The sequence below is a fragment of the Cetorhinus maximus genome, chromosome 13 (genome assembly GCF_964194155.1).
Source record: "Cetorhinus maximus chromosome 13, sCetMax3.hap1.1, whole genome shotgun sequence".
In the NCBI taxonomy this organism is placed as follows: Eukaryota; Metazoa; Chordata; class Chondrichthyes; order Lamniformes; family Cetorhinidae; genus Cetorhinus; species Cetorhinus maximus.
The window spans coordinates 112,384,150-112,403,640 of NC_135891.1; positions in this window are offsets into that span (position 1 = coordinate 112,384,150).

The following is a 19,491-nucleotide window of genomic DNA, read 5'->3' on the forward strand; positions in this document are numbered from 1 at the left end:
TTCGGGGCCATCCTATCTTCCGTGTTGCAGTCCTGGGCTGGGAGCACCGAGAGGTGTGGGCACAGCTGCACTTTCAATGTGGCGCCTGGTGTGATGAAGCAGTGAGGTGATGGCTTGGCGGGTCGAATGAGACCCCGCCCGGCATGGTAACAGCGTGTTTCCTGGGAATGCATAATTAATGCGGCGGGTTCAGGACGATAGGACGTGAAAAGCCGCCATTACGGCCGGTGGGTGAGACGTCGTTTTCCCCGCCCGCTACCGCACTTAGTGAAAATCTGGGGCGATTCCGCCCTCCGTGTCACATTAACAGGCCAACTGACTCATTGCAGTGCTCGCAGGACTTTGCAGGCGGGAATGATTGCTGAGTCTGTTAACACTGCACTCCAAAAATACTTCAGTACCTGAAATCCTTTGAGTTATTTCAATGATTTGATAAGATGCAACAGAAATGCAAGTATTTGTTTCTGAATAGTGCGTGTGCAGCTTATGATTCTAGATTGCCACCCAGTCTCCACTGTGCCCAGTATGACACATCTAGCAATAAAAGACTGACAACACTGTGATTTGGTTCTTTAGCTAGTATCACGGCTGCCATCATAAATGTGACAGCGTTCAAATTTTCCATTATCGCTGCTTTGATGAATGGGAAGCCGTTTCTAAAGGATAAAAGAAAGTTGCTTGACATTCTATGTTAATGCTTTGGCACTTTGCATATTTTCATCTGGCTTCTGCACGCTCTGAAGTAATATCGTGGAGCAGTGACTTATGAGTGATGCGGAAGCCTCTGGGCGCACAGGGAGCTGGAAGGAGTACAAAGGTCAGTGGCACAAGAACCTGTAAAGGTTGTCAAGTGCCACTTAACTGTGCAAAAGGTGGCAGGACGTGGCAACACCTGTGCATTTGGTAAAAGGGGATGGCACATGGCAGGCATGTAATCAACAGTTACCAGGCAACAAACTGTTCAGCTAATTTTTCAGCCAACTTGCATAATGTGATGTGAGGTCAGGATGTCCCCATGCAACAGCTTGAGGGCAGGTTGCCCAGCCCCATCAAATTGGGGATGTGATGGCGCAGTGGTATTGTCGCTAGACTAGTCAATCCAGATGCCCAAGGTAATGCTCCGGGGACCTGGGCTCAAATCCTGCCATGGCAGATGGTGGAATTTAAATTATTGAATTCAACAAAAATCTGGAATTAAAAGTCTGATGATGACCATGACCATGAAACCATTGCCGATTGTCGTAAAAACCCACCTGGTTCGCAAATGTCCTTCAGGGGAAGGAAGTCTGCTGGTCTGGCCTACATGTGACTCCAGACCCACAGCAAATGTGGTTGACTCTTAAATGCCCTCTGAACGAGGGGAATTAGGGATGGGCAATAAATGCTGGCTGAGGCCACATCCAATGAATAATAAAAAAAATGCTTTCCTGAAACCTTGAGCCACTTTCTGTGATCCAAACATGCAATTGCACATAACTGTTTTGGAGGGGGTACAAGTCTGGAGAGAACATCTTTGTGCGCTCACCTCTAGGGGTACCAACTCTGGTTTGACTTCCCCCTGGAAGCTTTCTCTCAGGACCACCCATCTCCCACTGCTCAGCCTCCATCAGATTAACAACACGACGGACCCAGGAATGTACTGTCTTCCTTAAGCCAATTGAGAAGTGGACAGACTTCTCAGTACCTAAATATATGATTTTCAACTTCAGTTAAACTGCCTTTTTTCCACCCCCAGTGTTTCTCTTATTATTATTAATAAGCAAAAGTGTTCAAAGGAAAGACACACGTATTTTTTAATGCCTCATTATTTTTCTCCAGGATTGCTCACATCACTGTTCTGGAAATTAATTTTTAATTCCTGGAGAAGACTCCAATCCTGGAGGATTAGGAATCCTACGGACCTCCCTATTTAGAATTGCCATCAGCTGCTACTCTCCATCGGGGCTCCGCTGTGTAATCGGGTCATAGGATTGCCGAAGAGTGAAGGCTCATTGGACCGCTGTTCATTTAGCTTATAGCATGAAGATCACTCCTGGTAGATATTGATCTGGGTCCAGGTTTTCAAGGGCCTTTGATGATAATGGTTCTATACTTGAGACTTCTGGGTGACAGAGAGACAATCACATATGCCTGTTCCGACCGGGTGAGGGCAGAGGCAGGACTTGTCCTTTCTTTCCTATTCCTCGATTGATCATGACAGAGTTTTTTTGAACTTTATAAGGATGAAGGTATCAATCCAGTGTCTGTACTTAACCATCTACATGTTGATTGCAAAGAACTCCGTCCAACAGGATTTAGGGGTTTAGTATTTTTATTGAGGTAAAGAAATAAAAACAATTTTTAAATGGAAACACACGTCCTGACATTGGCAACACACATGGACACACAAGCGTGCAAAATTACAAGTTGTACAGTAGAGGAGGTTAACTTTTGGCCAAATAAAGATTCAATGATAAAAGGCAAAAAATAGAGGGTTCACCATTATGAGCCCTCTGCTGTTGTTCATGGCTGATGCAGATTTTAATGGTGATCCTGGCTTTCCCTCTGGAAACACTGCTTTGAGATTTTGGAATGTCCTCCAGAACTTCTCTTTCTGTTGACCACAGGATGATATAAGCAGACAAAGTTCCTTTCAGTTGAAATTCTCTGTTTCTGTGATGTTTTCCAAAATATAACAGAGATAGGGCTCAGAACTTGAAAAAGCAGAGAGAGAAATAATATTACTTGTCCATTTGTAGACTTCTTATGCAGACTGTCAAAAGCAACCAGGGTGAAGAAGAGACATTTAAAAATGATGATTCTTATTACATGACCTCTCTCTCCATAATGATTTGCGTATTCCACCAAAGATAATTGATTAACTCATGTGTTATGACCTGGGTGATTAGTTTCTTTTTTAAGTGCTTCCGAATGGATCATTCTTCCCTGAAATGAGCTGGAAGAACAAAGCAACACCTTCGAATCCCACTCCAGGCCTTGATGGCCAAGGAAGGTGAAATACGGTAAAAGAGGTTATCAACTTGCAAATCCTTTTAACACATGCAAATGGCAGGCAGCAAAAGTGGGAGAGATTCCTGGTCAGCCATATAATGGAAAGAAATTGGAACCTCTACTATCACTTTCCATAGCTCCAGCCTACAATATGCATGTAAAAGTGCATGTTGCCGCAGCAGCTCTAACTCCTTGGGGGGGCCGGTTGGCTCAGTTGGTTGAACAGCCGGTGCTGAGTAGAGTGGTGCCAACAGCACGGCGTTTGATCCCTATTCTGGCTGGGATGGATTTGGGACCTGCCTCCTTGCCCTACCCATAGTGGAGATTGCAGTGCTGTGGGTCAGACCTGCTTTGGCAGAGAATTGAAGGAATGTTTTCACAACCATGAGGCGTCCCGAAGTACTTTTGAAGTGTAGTCACTGCTGTAATGTATGAAACGCGGCAGCCAATTTGACACAGCAAGCTCCCACAAACAGTGATGTGATAATGATGAGATAATGTATTGTCGATGTTGATTGAGGTATAAGTATTGGCCAGGACATCAGGGATAACTCCCCTGCTGTTCTTCGAATAGCACCACAGGATCTTTTATGTCCACCTGGGTGAGCAGATAAAGCCTCTGTTTAATGCCTCATCCAAAATATGGCACCTCCAACAATGCAGCACACCCTCGGTACTGCACGGGAGTATCAGCTTTTCGATCTTTATGCTCAAGGCTTGAAGTGGGACTCGAACCACAACCTCCTGACTCAGGGGCAAGGGTGCTACCCACTGAACTATGGCTGAAGTCAGGTGGAGGGGGGAAGGGGGAGGGGAGGGTTGGGGGTGGTGGGTCGGGTATGTAGGATTGATGGATGCTGGAGGCAGATAAGGAATTGAAAAGCCTCCTTAATCAGGCCTCAGTTTGTCACATTTCTGTGTCCAGTTTTGGACTCCACACTAAAGCTTACTGCTGTTATTGAGAGGGTGCAATGCAGATTCACTGGAGACTACCCGGTAATGAGGAAATACAAGTACCAGCCACGATGAAAAAATGGGAGATTACAGGATGATTTGAAAGTGGTGTTTAAAATTACAAAAGGAAGGGACAGAGCATAAAGAAACTGAATATTTCTGGTGACAGGTGGCCTAGAATAAAAGGACATTGAGAAAAAATTGAACATAAGAGAGAAAGCAGCAGATTTTTTTTTTACACTGAGCATTGTGAAGCTAACACTTCAAAAGTTAATGACTGGAGCAGAGAACAGAGGTTGAAGAAACAGGGAATAAAGGTAACAAGTAAATATATATTAGAACTACTGCACACATGACCTGACTGGCTCAAGCAGCCTGCTTCAGCGTTATAATTTCTCCGTTATTCTAGGTTCAGTGAGAGTGAACTTACAATTGGGTTATCATTCACTTGGGTTGAAATTGTGCTTTGTAAATATTAGTGAGAAAAGTGTTAATGCAATTCAAATAAAATTCCTTTGTGTACTATTGTGGCAAAGCATGAGCACAAAAGCCTTCGATGGCCTCGTGCCTTTGGTTAAAGCAATGGACATAATTAACATGTTCACCATTAGTGTTGCATTGTATGATCTCAACTCATTTTAACCGCATTTGTAGTCACTGATTATGAAGGCCAACACATCAGGTGCTCAGCATGTACATACTGACTCAACTTCAGGCTACAAAATATAGAATGTGGTGGAAAAGCTACCAAGGGTCATCTGGCCTCACCTTGTAATGCTCTCATCTCTGATTGAGATGCTGAGATTTTAAGCTACACAAGGCAACTTGAGCCTCGAACATAGTCTGATACACCTGAGCAATATTGAGGGAGCTGCTGCGTTATTGGAGGTGGTTCTTTCAGATAAGATGACAAACCAGGCCTTGTCTACCTGTCCTAGGCTCAGGTGGATGCCATGCAAGATCTCATTTGAAGGAGCCTCAGCTAACTTTCCTGCCTCAAGCAATGTCACTAAAAACAGACTAATTAGCCATTCATCTCATTTGCGGTTTGTGGGAGTCAACTTTTGTATAAAATTGACTGCCATGTGTGTGTCTCTGTAACAATTATTACTGCAATTCAAAGAGAATTCTTTGGGGTCCTGAGTTGCTATTGGACATCCTGACCAGTGCATAGGATGTTATATAAATGCAAGTTATTTCTCTATTCGTTAAATTGTTCAAAGCTCATCAATAATACGGTCAATTTGAAAATACTGGGACAATTTGTTTCAGGGCTAATTTGTCAATTGCACAGGCATTGAGAAACATTGCGCACTAACAGTGAGAAATGTTACACACTGGCAGTGAGAAACATTACACACTGTTGGTGAGAAATGTTACACACTGGCAGTGAGAAACATTGCACACTAACAGTGAGAAATGTTACACACTAGCAGTGAGAAATAATACACACTGGCAGTGAGAAATATTACACACTGGCAGTGAGAAACATTGCACACTGTCGGTGAGAAATGTTACACACTGGCAGTGAGAAACATTACACACTGTCGGAGAGAAATGTTACACACTGGCAGTGAGAAATAATACACACTGGCAGTGAGAAATATTACACACTGGCAGTGAGAAACATTGCACACTGTCGGTGAGAAATGTTACACACTGGCAGTGAGAAACATTACACACTGTCGGAGAGAAATGTTACACACTGGCAGTGAGAAATAATACACACTGGCAGTGAGAAATATTACACACTGGCAGTGAGAAACATTGCACACTGTCGGAGAGAAATGTTACACACTGGCAGTGAGAAATAATACACACTGGCAGTGAGAAATATTACACACTGGCAGTGAGAAACATTGCACACTGTCGGAGAGAAATGTTACACACTGGCAGTGAGAAACATTGCACACTAACAGTGAGAAATGTTACACACTGGCAGTGAGAAATAATATACACTGGCAGTGAGAAATGTTACACACTGGCAGTGAGAAACATTGCACACTGTCGGTGAGAAACATTATACACTGACAGTGAGAAATATTACACACTGGCAGTGAGAAACATTACACACTGGCAGTAAGAAACATTATACACTGACAGTGAGAAGTGTTGCACACTGACAGTGAGAAACATTATACACTGACAGTGAGAAATGTTACACACTGGCAGTGAGAAATATTACACACTGGCAGTGAGAAACATTATACACTGTCGGTGAGAAACATTATACACTGACAGTGAGAAGTGTTGTACACTGACAGTGAGAAATGTTACACACTGGCAGTGAGAAACATTATACACTGTCGGTGAGAAACATTATACACTGACAGTGAGAAGTGTTGTACACTGACAGTGAGAAACATTATACACTGACAATGAGGAATGTTACACACTGGCAGTGAGAAATGTTACACACTGGCAGTGAGAAATGTTACACACTGGCAGTGAGAAATGTTACACACTGGCATTGAGAAACATTATACACTGGCAGTGAGAAGTGTTACACACTGGCAGTGAGAAGTGTTACACACTGGCAGTGAGAAATGTTACACACTGGCAGTGAGAAACATTACACACTGGCAGTGAGAAACATTATACAATGACATTGAGAAGTGTTACACACTGACAGTGAGGGATGTTACACACTGGTGGTGAGAGACATTACCTACTGGCAGTTAGAATGAGAAAATTTATATGCTGGTGTCACCCATTGGGATATCACTGGAACAGTGGCCACAAATTTTCACCCTCTATATCCACTGGGCAATGGCCTTGCTGCCAGTACATACATGGAAAAACAACACCTTTGTGTTGATTGACTGTTGGGGATAATCCAGCCAGGAAGTTTCACAGATTTGTCATTTTCAAGAAATAAATCATTTCTTTTAAATTACTTATATGAATTAAACATTTCCCTTTGCAACTACTGTGTATTGTTGTGTTAGTAGAGATAAATTAACAAGATTATTTGATCGGGAAGCAATCTTACAAGGTAATAGATCAGAAAATCAGAAGTGATTTACATTTAAATATACCCTGTAGAAATGGCAAAAATGAATAAATGACAAAGCGTGTTTAATTCAAGGTAAGGAGTCCTTTTTCTTTATTATGGTTACTCACATGAGTGGCTAGTAATTTGTCACCACAAATTTCTTTTCATTTTTTATTTTAGTTCATTTCTCAGCACTGTAAAAGAACAGAGCCCTGGGTGAAAAGCTTTAGCTTCAATTCAAATTCTTTCTCCCATCACAGAGTCCAGTTTGTTGGCGGAGTGTGGGCTAAGGCTGCAGTGTAGGCCCGTGGGAGTGCTGCAGCTTTAGGGGTGCAGACCGCTCGCTTGAGGCCTGACAGTAAGGTCCTGTATGCCTATTGGGTCAGCTAGGTGCTGCAGCGCTACTGGAAGAATTCTCCCTTCTGAAAAAAAGACATTTTGTCGAAGCTTTTCATCTTGCATTGATCAGGACAGTTGCAAGAAAACCAACGCCAGGGGAAGCAACAACTTTATACTGTATGAGAAGAGAGTGCTGATTGGTTGGCAAGTGGACTCTGATTGGTAGAGGTGTTGCCATGGACAATACACCAGTTAACGGTGACTGACAGTTAACTGCCAAGCATTGTTTGAAATTTTAAACCAGGCAGCTTGACCCTGATTGGTCAAGGTATTGCCCTGAGGGGTGAACCAGCAAATGGCTGTCACTTATTTTGTTTAGCTGACACAGACGCGATGTGTGTACATGTTCTTTCTGTTTGCAAAGAACAGGGTCAAGCTGCCTGGTTTAAAATTTCAAACAATGCTTGGCAGTTAACTGTCAGTCATCATTAACTTGTGCATTGTCCATGGCAACGTCTCTACCAATCAGAGTCCATTTGTCAACGAATCAGCGCTCTCTTCTCATACAGTATAAAGCGGTTGCTTCTCCTGACACTGGTATCCTTGTGATTGTCCTGATGAGTACAAGGTGAAAAGCTTTGACAAAATGTTTTTCTTTCAGCAATACCCGAGTTCTGTGCTACCAAATGACTAATTCTTCCTTCATCGTGGCCAATAATTTTCCACCCCATCCACCCCCAACCCTGTACCACCAGAATCAATTAACCTGTTCCTTGATGCTTGTGGGATTTTTTCTGTGTACAAAATAGCTGACACTTATTACCCTTTAGAATAATTAATTGTGTGTGAATGCCTTAGAAATGTTTGAGACCCTGTACAGTATTATACAAGGATAAATCTTTCTTAAACAGAAACAGAAAATGCTGGAAAAACTCAGCAGGTCTGACAGCATCTGTGGAGAGAAAGACAGGGTTAACGTTTCGAGTCCGTATGACAGAGCTGAAGAAGAAGAGCATGAAGAAGCTCTGAAGAAGAGTCATACGGACTCGAAACGTTAACTCTGTCTTTCTCTCCACAGATGCTGTCAGACCTGCTGAGTTTTTCTAGCCTTTTCTGTTTTTGTTTCAGATTTCCAGCATCCGCATATTTTGCTTTTGTCTTAGTGATAAATTTTTCTTTCTAGTTACATCCACTTCCAAATACTTCATTGGCAACGAGGAAAGGTTAAAGGGCCTAAGGCTGGAAAAGAGATAAAACTGCCAACAAGATGAGGACTGTTAGGCAATCTGAATCCAGCCTGCAGGCAACATGAATGCATGTTATCAGGGCTGCAATGAGTTCATTACTAATTAGCAGGCACCATTGTGGCCTGTCTGCCTGTCAGAGGTCATCAAGCTAATGATTTAATGGAGCTCATTCTACATGGAAAGTACTTGGCTAATCTTTGTTTACAAACATGTTGGAGTGAATGTTCGTCAGTTATTATACACTCAGTTTAGTGGGAATTTAAACAGCAAAAATAAGAAGAAAAATGGAGCGGCAGCGCTTACTGCTTGCCCATCTTTGCCCTGATTCCTTCCCCTCTGCGTCCCCCCTTCCACCCCCAGGTTCGCTGTCCCTCCCCCACCCCATGTATAATACTGATGGGGAGGTAGCATCTGGATTCCTGGCCCATTTCCCTCTCTTACTGCTGCTCTCCAGGTGAAGTCTGACGGTGGTACCTGAGCGGTACAAGCCTTCAAATCTGACCTCTTGTGCATCCTCAATTTAATCCTTTCGGCATTGGCAGCCATTTCCTTCATTTCTGAGGCTATGGAGTTATTCCTCTAAACCTTTCTGACGCTCTTTGTCACTCTTGCCTTGTAGGGTTGGTTGCGGTTCAGTTGGTAGCACTGCACTGTTGTCTCTGAGGCACAAGGTTGTGGGTTCATGTCCTCCTCCAGGATTAGAGCACAATAAATCAAAGTTAGTGCCCCAGTGTAGTACTGAGGGAGTGCCAAACTATCAGAGGTGCTGTCTTTTCATTGAGCTGTTAAACCAATAATGTTTTGTGGTTCCTTTCAGGTGGATATAAAAAATCCCATGGCACTATTTCAAAGCACAGCAGGAGAGTTATCCCCAGTGTCCTGCCAATATTCATCACTTAATCAACATCACAAAAGCAGATTATCTGGTCACTACTACATTTGTGTTTGAGGGAGATTGCTGTGCGCAAATTGGCTACTGAGTTTTCTACAATAAACGATGATTACACCTAAAAGGTATTTAAGTGGCTGTAAAACACTTTTTCATGACCACCAGATGCCTCAAGCACTATCTAAACACAAGTCTTCCTTTATTTCCTTTGGGATGCTCTTGAACTCACCAAGCCTCCTTAGACAGCACATTCCAAACCCACAACCACTACCATCTAGAATGACAAGGGCAGCAGACACATGGGAACACCACCACCTGGACGTTCCACTCCAAGCCACTCATAATCCTGACTTGGAAATAAATCGGCGTTCCTTCATTGTTGCTGGGTCAAAATCCTGGAACTCTCTCCTTAACAGCTCTCTGGGTATACCTACACCACATGGACTGCAGCGGTTCAAGGAGGCAGCTAACCACCACCTTCCCAAGGGCAGTTAGGGATGGGCAATAAATGCTGGCCTAGCCAGTGATGCCCACATCCCATAACTGAATAAAACAAAAACCCTCTTTGACCTTCACCTTCACCTGGTGTAATATTTCATTGTGTGGTTTGATGCCAAATTTTCACACTCCTCGTTTGGATGCTTCACTACATTAAAGGTGCCATATAAATGCAATAATTGTTATTGTAGCAATAGAAAATGCCTGGAGTTTCTTGATAGGGAGAATCCCCGTGAGGCCACTATAAATATATTAATGCGTATGACATTTGCAAATTATTAGCTGAACATTGGATTGGAGTAAGTGCATAATGGCAATGACACTTCTCTTGTATCGCTAATGTTATCCTTTCATGGGGAGGTTTTAAGGCACCTTGGAAGCAAAGCAGCTAGTTATTACCACACCAAGGTGGCTGCTTATTCAGACATAATAGATAATAATGTCCAATCCAGGAAGATGGGCTGGGGTCAGAGCAGGATTGAGACAGTAGGTTAGAAAGGGCTATGTAGGGACAGATTAAGGAAATCCAGTCCATTGGGCCACTTGTGCATTATTTCATTGCATTGCTGTTTGTGAGACTAGTTTATGCGCAGCTTGGCTTCTATGTTTGCCTACAGAACTCGAGTGACCACACTTGGGGAGTACTGCATTTTGTGAAGTGTTATGCCACGCTTCTGAGTGAACCAATTAGTTGCCATAAAAACGGAAGACTCTTGGCTCACTGCACTCTCTCCATCTCTGCCTCTTCCCCGGCCCAAAAAACAAAGTGACTCAACCACCAGAACCCTGACCCAAAGCTGCCGTGGAAAACGTTTTCCCCCAACTGAGATGAGTCTTAAACCTCTGGAGGCAACAGCACGCTCTCACGTGTCACCAAAATCAGCTGTAAGAATGAATTGGGTCAGGGCTTTACACTAAAATTTGTCAAATGGGGCTGAATGGGCTTTCACACATCAGCAGCCTGTTTTACACCGTCCCTACCAACTCAAGAAAATTGAGTGGATTGTTAACTGGGCTGTAAATGCGCCATGGCCCCTTTTTCATTACTGTCGAGATGAATTTCACCCCAATGCACTTCCGCAAAGCAGCTAATACTCAAACAGAGGTGCCAAGCCTTTTGAAGACTTGTTTAGAATTTTACTGCACAGAAAAAAAGCCATTGGGCGCAACCGATCTCTGCCGGTGTTTATGCTCCACAAGAGCGCCTCCCACCATACTTCATCTAACACCATCAGCATTTCCTTCTATTCCTTTCTCCCTCATGTGTTCATCTAGTTTTCCCTTAAATGTACCTACATACTATCGGCCTCAACCACTCCTTGTGGTAGCAAGTTCCACGTTCTCATCACTCTCTGGGTAACGAGGTTTCTCCTGAACTCCTTGTTGGATTTATTAGTGGCTATCCTATATTCAGGACAATGTAATTTCATTGGAAAATATTAAGTATTCATGTGCTATAATTGCTCAGTAATATTAAGGCTATATACAGTGCACATTTTCTTTAAAGCACGGAGCAGCTCTTTCCACCCAGCTGGTTTCTAGTGTGTAGGCAATGAGCTATTTTGTCTACATGTGGCAATGGGAAATGATCACTGGGTCAGTCACAGAAGCTGAATTAAAGCCATACGACTCTGCAGCTCTAATTGCAGGCTTTGGGTTCGAGTTAATCAGCAGTAATATGAGTCTATCAATATTTTCCAGTGAACCACTTAATTCATCTTCACAATTAACAGGGGTGGGGGGGGGGGGTTACAGTAACATCACAGCCAAATCCATCTCAAGCCTACAGTAAGCAAGCTCCAACAACAGTGCAGTATCCATTTTCCTTTCCATATATTCTTAAATAGCTTATTAAAAGTCACCTATAAATTCTCTTGGAGCAAGCATGTTAAGGCAATGATGCAGCTATGGCCTTGCACTGCCTTCTTGTCGTCGTTAGGCACGATCATGCAACCATAGGATGGTTAAAGAACAGGAGGCCATTTGGCCCGTCATGTCTGTGCCCGCTCTCTGTACGTGCTACTTTTTTTTCCGGCTCACACTAACTTTGAACTTTAAATTTTTTAGTCATCTTTCCCTGATAATGGCCCAGAATTTGCCAGCAAAATAATGTTGTGTTTAATGGCGCTCGCGATTATTGATGGAGAAATCATTAGGGAGGAAGAGATTTCACATGAGTTCAGAGTCACCACAAATTGCTGGACAATTTGCATCACTCGCAAGAAAGGCATCAACCACCCTGGCAGTGTCAAGAACATGCAGTGTTTGTGCAGTAAATACTCATTGAACTTGCCAGTGAAAGTTAGGGCTGGTATTTAACTGCATAAGGGCTCTTTTAATGCTTTAGATCACACTCTTTATTATGTTATTGATTTATGCTCTTGAAATATCAATGAACCTTTCTGACCCAGAAAGGGAACAATTGAAATTGTGGAATCTCATTGCTATAGTTAGTAAATTGTTCTATGAGGTTGTTCAAATACAAAATAAAAATTTATATTTTTTCTTACTTCTCCTTTCTCTCTTAATCCAATCTTCCTTTCCCTCTCTCTATTTCTCTTTCTGTACCTGATTTAACTCAAATTTACCTGTTTTCCTTCTCCATCATTCCTGTTTGTTTCTCAGTCCTTCAGTTTCATTAGATATTGAGATCGATTGTTGGTCCTGTCATTTACCAAAGTCCTAGATGTGCCTGTTTCCCCATCATCAGCTCATACTTCCAATGCAAAAAAAAAACACAAGTTGAAGGAGAAGAAATATTACTTAACAGTGCATGTTGCGAAATTCCCCACTCCAGTACGTTCTGGGTTAACGTTATTGTACATTTTCAGATTCATCCCAAATGTTAGTGACGAGCCACAGACAGAGAGGATATTATTTAAAATTATCTAAACAGTGTTGAATTATGCCTTTATGAGATAGCAGCATGACATCACTAGAAGGGGAGTGTGTCATGCGATCCATCTTAGTTTCACTTTTGAGCAGAGCACACACACAAATACAGCTCTCCTGCTGATGTCTTTAAGCTTTCTATCTGTGTTTACCTGTTCTCATATGCCTAGTCTTACACAAACGCTTATGAGTGTTGCCTTTATATCTTATAATAACATGACATACTGAAAAATTTAATTACAGTTTACCAAACAAAGCAATTATACAAGTTTTATCCTTGCCAAACTATCCACTTCACAACAGTGACGACACTTCAAAAGTACTTCATGGCTGTAAAGTGCTTTGGAGCACTCTGAGGTGGTGAACAGTGCTAAGTAAATGTTATTTCATTTCCATTTATGTCCTATCTTCTGTACGATGACACATGTTGGCACTCAAATCATCGTGCCACGTGAACACAATTTATATTCAAAATCCAACACTGAGTCAGTGATCTTTACAGCGTCCTGAGATGTTCGAGAGGAGGTCAACACAGAGGATCAAACTTTACCTGGCAATAGGAAAACCAAAAAGAGACCAAGGAAAAGTTAAGCTTAAAAATGTATTGAAATAGTTATTAAAACCATATCCCTAACATTACTTCATTGATAATATATCTGTGCTAATTTCAGTATGTACCAGAAATGTACACTTTTGCTTGAGAAATCAATTTGATCATTCATTCCTTTTGGTGAGCACTGTCAACTTACTAGTTCTGGAATTTAGCACACGTGTGTTTACTGGTACTGCGATGTCTGCAGCTGTGGAGACTTGAACAAATTTGGCAGCTCCTTCTTTACTCTCCTCTGGTAGACCCAAAAGATTGCTTCCTGGAACTGAGAGGCTTCCAGTTCAGACCCCATCTCCTACAAATTATAAACTTGGTTCCCTTGGCACAGGCTAGTGATGCTTGCATGCAGAACTGCTGTAAATTATTAAAAAGTTGGCTTGAATTATCAGAGTTGTTTGAAAGATTTTAAGTTGATTGCTCAATTGGACATTGATGTTTCCTGTTACTTGGCATATTATACAAAATCCACTGAACAGTTAAAAAGAGCTCTGAGTGACTTAAACTGCTTGAGACAACAACTTAGAATCAAAATCACTGCATGGGTCAGTAAATCTAGAATCACTTTGCTGGATTCTGATTTAGAAACCCTGCGACAACTGACTTTCATACTTGGGTTGCTTCAGTGATTGGCTTTCTGGCCATTAGGCAGCCCAGTGGGGAACCTTGAAACCAAATGGAAACAAGTCATTCAGTGCAACCAGCCCATGCACTCCTCCTTCAGGTACCACACTTTAACATACTTTATTGGCAACCATGGACTTTCATTGGGTTGGTCCATGATCATGCTTGGCAAAGTACTGCAGTGGTTTGCCATTGCCTTCCACAGTATGGCTGACCAGGAAACTCTCCCACTCTTGCCTCCTGCCAGCAGGGGCCTTGGAAAGATTTACACACTGATAAACCTGTTTGGCCACGTTATGAACATATCTTCTGCAGTCACCAAGACCTGGAGTGGGACTTGAACACAGAGCTTCTGGCTTAGAGGTAGAGACACTACCACCGCACCACAAGACCTCCCAATCCATTCAACTAAATAGCTCTAATCATTTTTATCCACATTGTTTCCATATCTCTTCATGCTTTTCCTTCTTCCACCTGTCCTACCAGATCTTGAATGTCGACATAACTTCTGCCTCGATTGCTAAACCTGGATGTGAATTCCACAGCCTCACACTTTCTGCATGGGAAGGTATTCTTGCTCATGGTTCTAGCTCACATATTTAATCTGGTATCTATGATGCCTTGTTCTGAAACTCTTTGGCCACTGGATGCAATCAACCTCTATCTACCTATTCCCAGTCTTTCATAATTTAAAACACTTTGATCATGCTGCTCCATAATTTGCATTGTTCTAATGAAAAAAGTTCCACTTTTTCATATAATTCGTCACATTCTTATATCTTCAAACCATTCAGCATCCTAGTGAATCTGCATTGTAGTGTCTTTAAAGCCTCAAAATCCTCCCTTTAGGCTGTAGAACTCAACAATGCAACAGTATGCTCATGAATTTTTTACTAAAATGCTATCTAGGCTCATCATTCCCCCATGACTTTATTTTACCATACCTCTTGTGATAAAAGCTCGAATGACATTTAATCATTTTGAGCCTTATCAACCATGTCCTTGGAATTTGTACCCACGAATCCTCTGCTCTTCCACAGACTTGTTCCATTCAGAGCATAATTACAGTCTTAAAGGTCCAGAGCTTCTGATCTCTGGATAGTCGTACCCCGAAGTCGCCCTTAAGATGCGCTGGGGGACCCCTCAGAAGTCCCAATGCACTGACTAGGCAGGAATTGCCTGGGAGGTTTGGACTTCTGATGGGCAATTCTCCTGAGTCAGGAACCCTCCGAAAATTTGAGTTAGAGTTGGAGATTCAGATGGTTCTGGCTTGTTTACCAGAATAGTTAACCAGGAAAAGTTAGAAGGATTAAAACCAATTCTAACTCCTAGATTACTATGCTAATGACCCCCCACTGACTGCCCATTGGACTCACTGACTCTCTACCTAACACCCCCCAATTACCTCTCCAATTACCCAACAATCCCCTAACCACCACCCCCCCCCCACCCCCCAACTACCTCTCTGGCCCGACCACCTTCTAACCCACCCCCTGGACTACCCTCCCATCCCCCCAGCTCTCCACTGACTGCCTCCAAACACCTGACTAACCCCCTGACTCCCCGACTACCCACTGACCCTTCGACTACCCTCCCAACCCCCGACTTCCCTCCCACCCTCCGACCACCCAACTAACCTTCTGACGACCCAAGTACACTCCTGACCACCCGATTACACCACCAGGCCCTTGAACTATCCTCTGACCAACCCCCCTCCAACTACCACCCAGACCCGACTACTCCCCAATCTTGAGCCACCCTACCCCCACCCACCCTGCCCATCACCCACCCACCTGCCACTGCACTCCCTCACTCACTTACCTGCCACCCTACCCCCTCACCCACCCATGCACCTGCCACTCTACCTCCTCACCCACCCTCCTGCCACACTACACCCTTACCCACCCACCTGCCATCCTACCCTCCTCACCCAGCCACCTGCCACACAACACCCTTCCCTATCCACTGCCACTCTCCCCCCTCACCCATCCACCTGCCACCCTACGCCTGCATCCACCCACCTGCCACCCTACCCCCTCACTCACTTACCTTCCAGACTTGCCTTCTCTCTGTAGCTTCTCAAAGTGGCTTTGGGACCTTTAAACTTTCTATTTACCAGAATACGGCAGCTAGTGCTGTAAAAAGGGGGCGCGGCTTGGTTTCCCCTGACAACCTGCACTACAAAAGAGGGCTCCGACAGGTACACTCTGCATTTCTGAAGAGGCCCGGTTTGGAAGTTCAGGCCAGAAATGCGAAACTCCAACTTGGGGTAAAAAAAATAGGTGCAAAGTGGCAATCAGACGGTAATCGCCAATCCTCGAAATATTCAGCCCTTTGTTTTTTTAGCCAAAATATATCTTCTCACATATATTGGTATTGAATTCCATATGCCACTTTATAGCCAATTTTGCTGCCTTATCAATATGTCTCTGTAGCCTCCCTTGTTTTAAAGATAACCACCTCGCTGTATCTCTGGCATCATGTGCAAATGTTGATGTCACCCTCTCAAGGCCTGTAGCCAAATTTCCTACATTACAACAGAGACTACACTTCAAAAATAATTCTTCAGCGGCAAAGCATTTTCAGGTCTATGAGATCATGAAGGGTGCTGTATAAATACAAATGTTTTTTTCCTTTACCAACATCGCTTCATTGCACATATAGCATAAGAACTGGTTGCTCTCCCTCCCCTTGCAAAACCTTTTCCTGTCCTTGCAATGTGTTCTTTACTCTAGTAGCTGAGAGACAACAGAGCAAATAATTGGGCCTGAGAAAAGAAAATTAGCCATAAGTTACAAACAAGAAAGATTTGCATTTGAATAGCACCTTTCATGATCGCAGGACATCCCAAAGCACAAGTGTGGTCACTGTTGTCATGTATGAAATGTGGTAGCCAATTTGCACACAGCAAGCTTGCACAAACAGCAATGGCCAGATGGTTTATTTTCTTTTCGTGGTGCTGATTGAGGGATAAATATTAATCAGAGCACTGGTGAGAACTCACTGCTCTGCTCCAAAATGGTGCCGTGGAGTCTTTAACATCGACTCGAGAGACTTCAGTTTATCCAAAAAACAGCATCTCCAACAGTGCAGCGGTCCCTCAAAACTGCACTGGAGTATAAGCCTAGATTTTGTACCTTCTCTGGAATGGGGCTTGAACTCACAGCCTTCTGACTCTGAGGCAAGAAAGCTGCCAACTAAGCCGTGGGTCCCTGAAGCCAAGAGTACCACCTGACAGGCTACTTGAAGGGGTCCGTTAACATTTGTGGAATATCTATGACTGAGAACATTGTGCCTTCCCAGTTCAAGAAGGAAAGATACAGATTGTGGGGGCGGGGGTTGGTGGAAGGAGATGGGTTTCAAGGGGAGCCTCTCTTTTAAGGCCAGTAATAACAGTAATTGTAGGACCATTTGTTTTATGGAACAAAACATCACTAACTGGGTATTGTGGATACGAACTCTCAGGGCAAGAAAGTAATTAAAATTTAGAAAAATACTTTGCTGTTTGAGTATCTCTCAGAATGATCTGTTGCTTTAACTCTTAACACTGGGGAGGAGAGATGAGAACTTACAATCATAAGCCACCATAATATAAATGGGATTCTGGAAATCTGAAACAAAAACAGAAAATGCTGGTAAAACTCAGCAGGTCCAGCAGTGTTTCGAGTCCATATGACTCTCCTTCAGAGCATACGCATAAGCTCATCATAAGCACCCTTCTTCACACAAGTTGAACTTATACCACAGGGAATGGTTGAATTGAATAGTATAGATGCATTTAAGGGGAAGCTAGACAAGCATATGAGGGACAAGAGAACAAAGAGTTACAATGATAGATTTAGATGAGGAAAGATGGAAGAAAGTCAAGTGGAGCATAAAAGCCACCATGGACTGGCTGGGCTGAATGGCCTGCTTCTGTGCTATATATCTTAGCCCATGTATGTAAGCACTCTGATATGTTACTGAAGGAGTGACACGTTGCTGAAGCTTTTCGTCTCGCACTCATCAGGACAAAAGCAAGAATATTAAATTTTAAACAATCAGAACAATTTGTACTACAGGGGGAAAGGGTACTGATTGGTTGGCACGTTGACTCTGATTGGTTGAGGTAATGCCATGGAGAAAACAATGGGGAATGCTTGGCTTCCCAAGCTCCCGGGTAATTCAAAAAAGGCACAAGGCTTGAAACAGTCCTTTTGTTTGGAGAGAATGGGACCCTGTGTATGAATGTATGTTGCTCCTATCAAGTATAAATGAGCCACATTACGAGCTCGGCTGATTATCTTAAATTGGTTGTTAGTGTAGCTATTAGCACACTCAGGGTTGTTCAGCAGGTGCTGCCCAATCGCAGAATCACATCTAACAGTAGATGTTTTGTTTTGAGTTTTGCAAGCACGGGCTGGTTGAGTACGGTCTGTACTCTGCTTATTACAAATAGCATATTACAAAGGAACATGCTCCATGATTTGATCAGCCAGTCACTGGGGTGTACGGCCAATGCAATCTGAAATGTCTCTGAAGGGTGGAGTTAAACTCAGCTAATAAGCATTCATCACCCCTGGCACCCAAACCAGCCCAGGAAGGCTATTAACAGAGATCTGTCCTCCACCAGGAACATGGGGCCAAATTAATCAGATGAGCAACTGAAGGATAACAAGTATTAGTTAGGACGTTCAACAATATTATCGTTCTATGAACAGTTTTCTGATATTTGGAATACAGACAAAGCCTGCTGCTGGTGATCCATGTCAGAAGATAAATGGATATTTTGTGATGAAGGGTGATGGAATTAGTGCAGTCAGTGTGGTTCTTCTGTGCACTGAAAAAATGAATAAAGGATCAAATATCAAAACTGAAATAAGGAAGGCAGCGTTGCATGACTGCCCCATTGGTCAAAACACTTACCATCACTGTTCATTGTTAGTAAATTAGAAAAACTGAAGTGATTCCTCTTAATTAAAATTAGACCCCTGACTGCTATCAAAAATTATTACCTCTCAGAGGCTGAGAAATGACTGCAGTTAAATATGGTTTACACAAACCATTCCCATGTTAACTATTGCTTGTTCCAAAATTAGCTCAAGATTACAGCTACATATCGACATATTGTCGCACTGATATTGGTGGCATGTTCAATATTTTCTGCCAGGAGAATTCAGCTTCCCCCAAGCCCAGAAGCTTGTGCAATTATAGCATTTGATAACTTGCATTAATTAGAATATGGTAATTTGCAAAGTTTGCAAATTAATTATGTCACTTTCTACTCTGGTGGCCAGTTGGCAGCAGAAGTCGGGGCCATCACTGCCTGACATCGTAATTGGATGGTCAATAATCTTATTGAAGTTTCAGGACGTGTGCTGGGTTTTGTGCCTTAATCATGCAATGCCTCACATTCCATTCCATGCATCAGCTAATCGCGTGACAAAATATTCCGCGCTCAGGTGCTTGTACAACA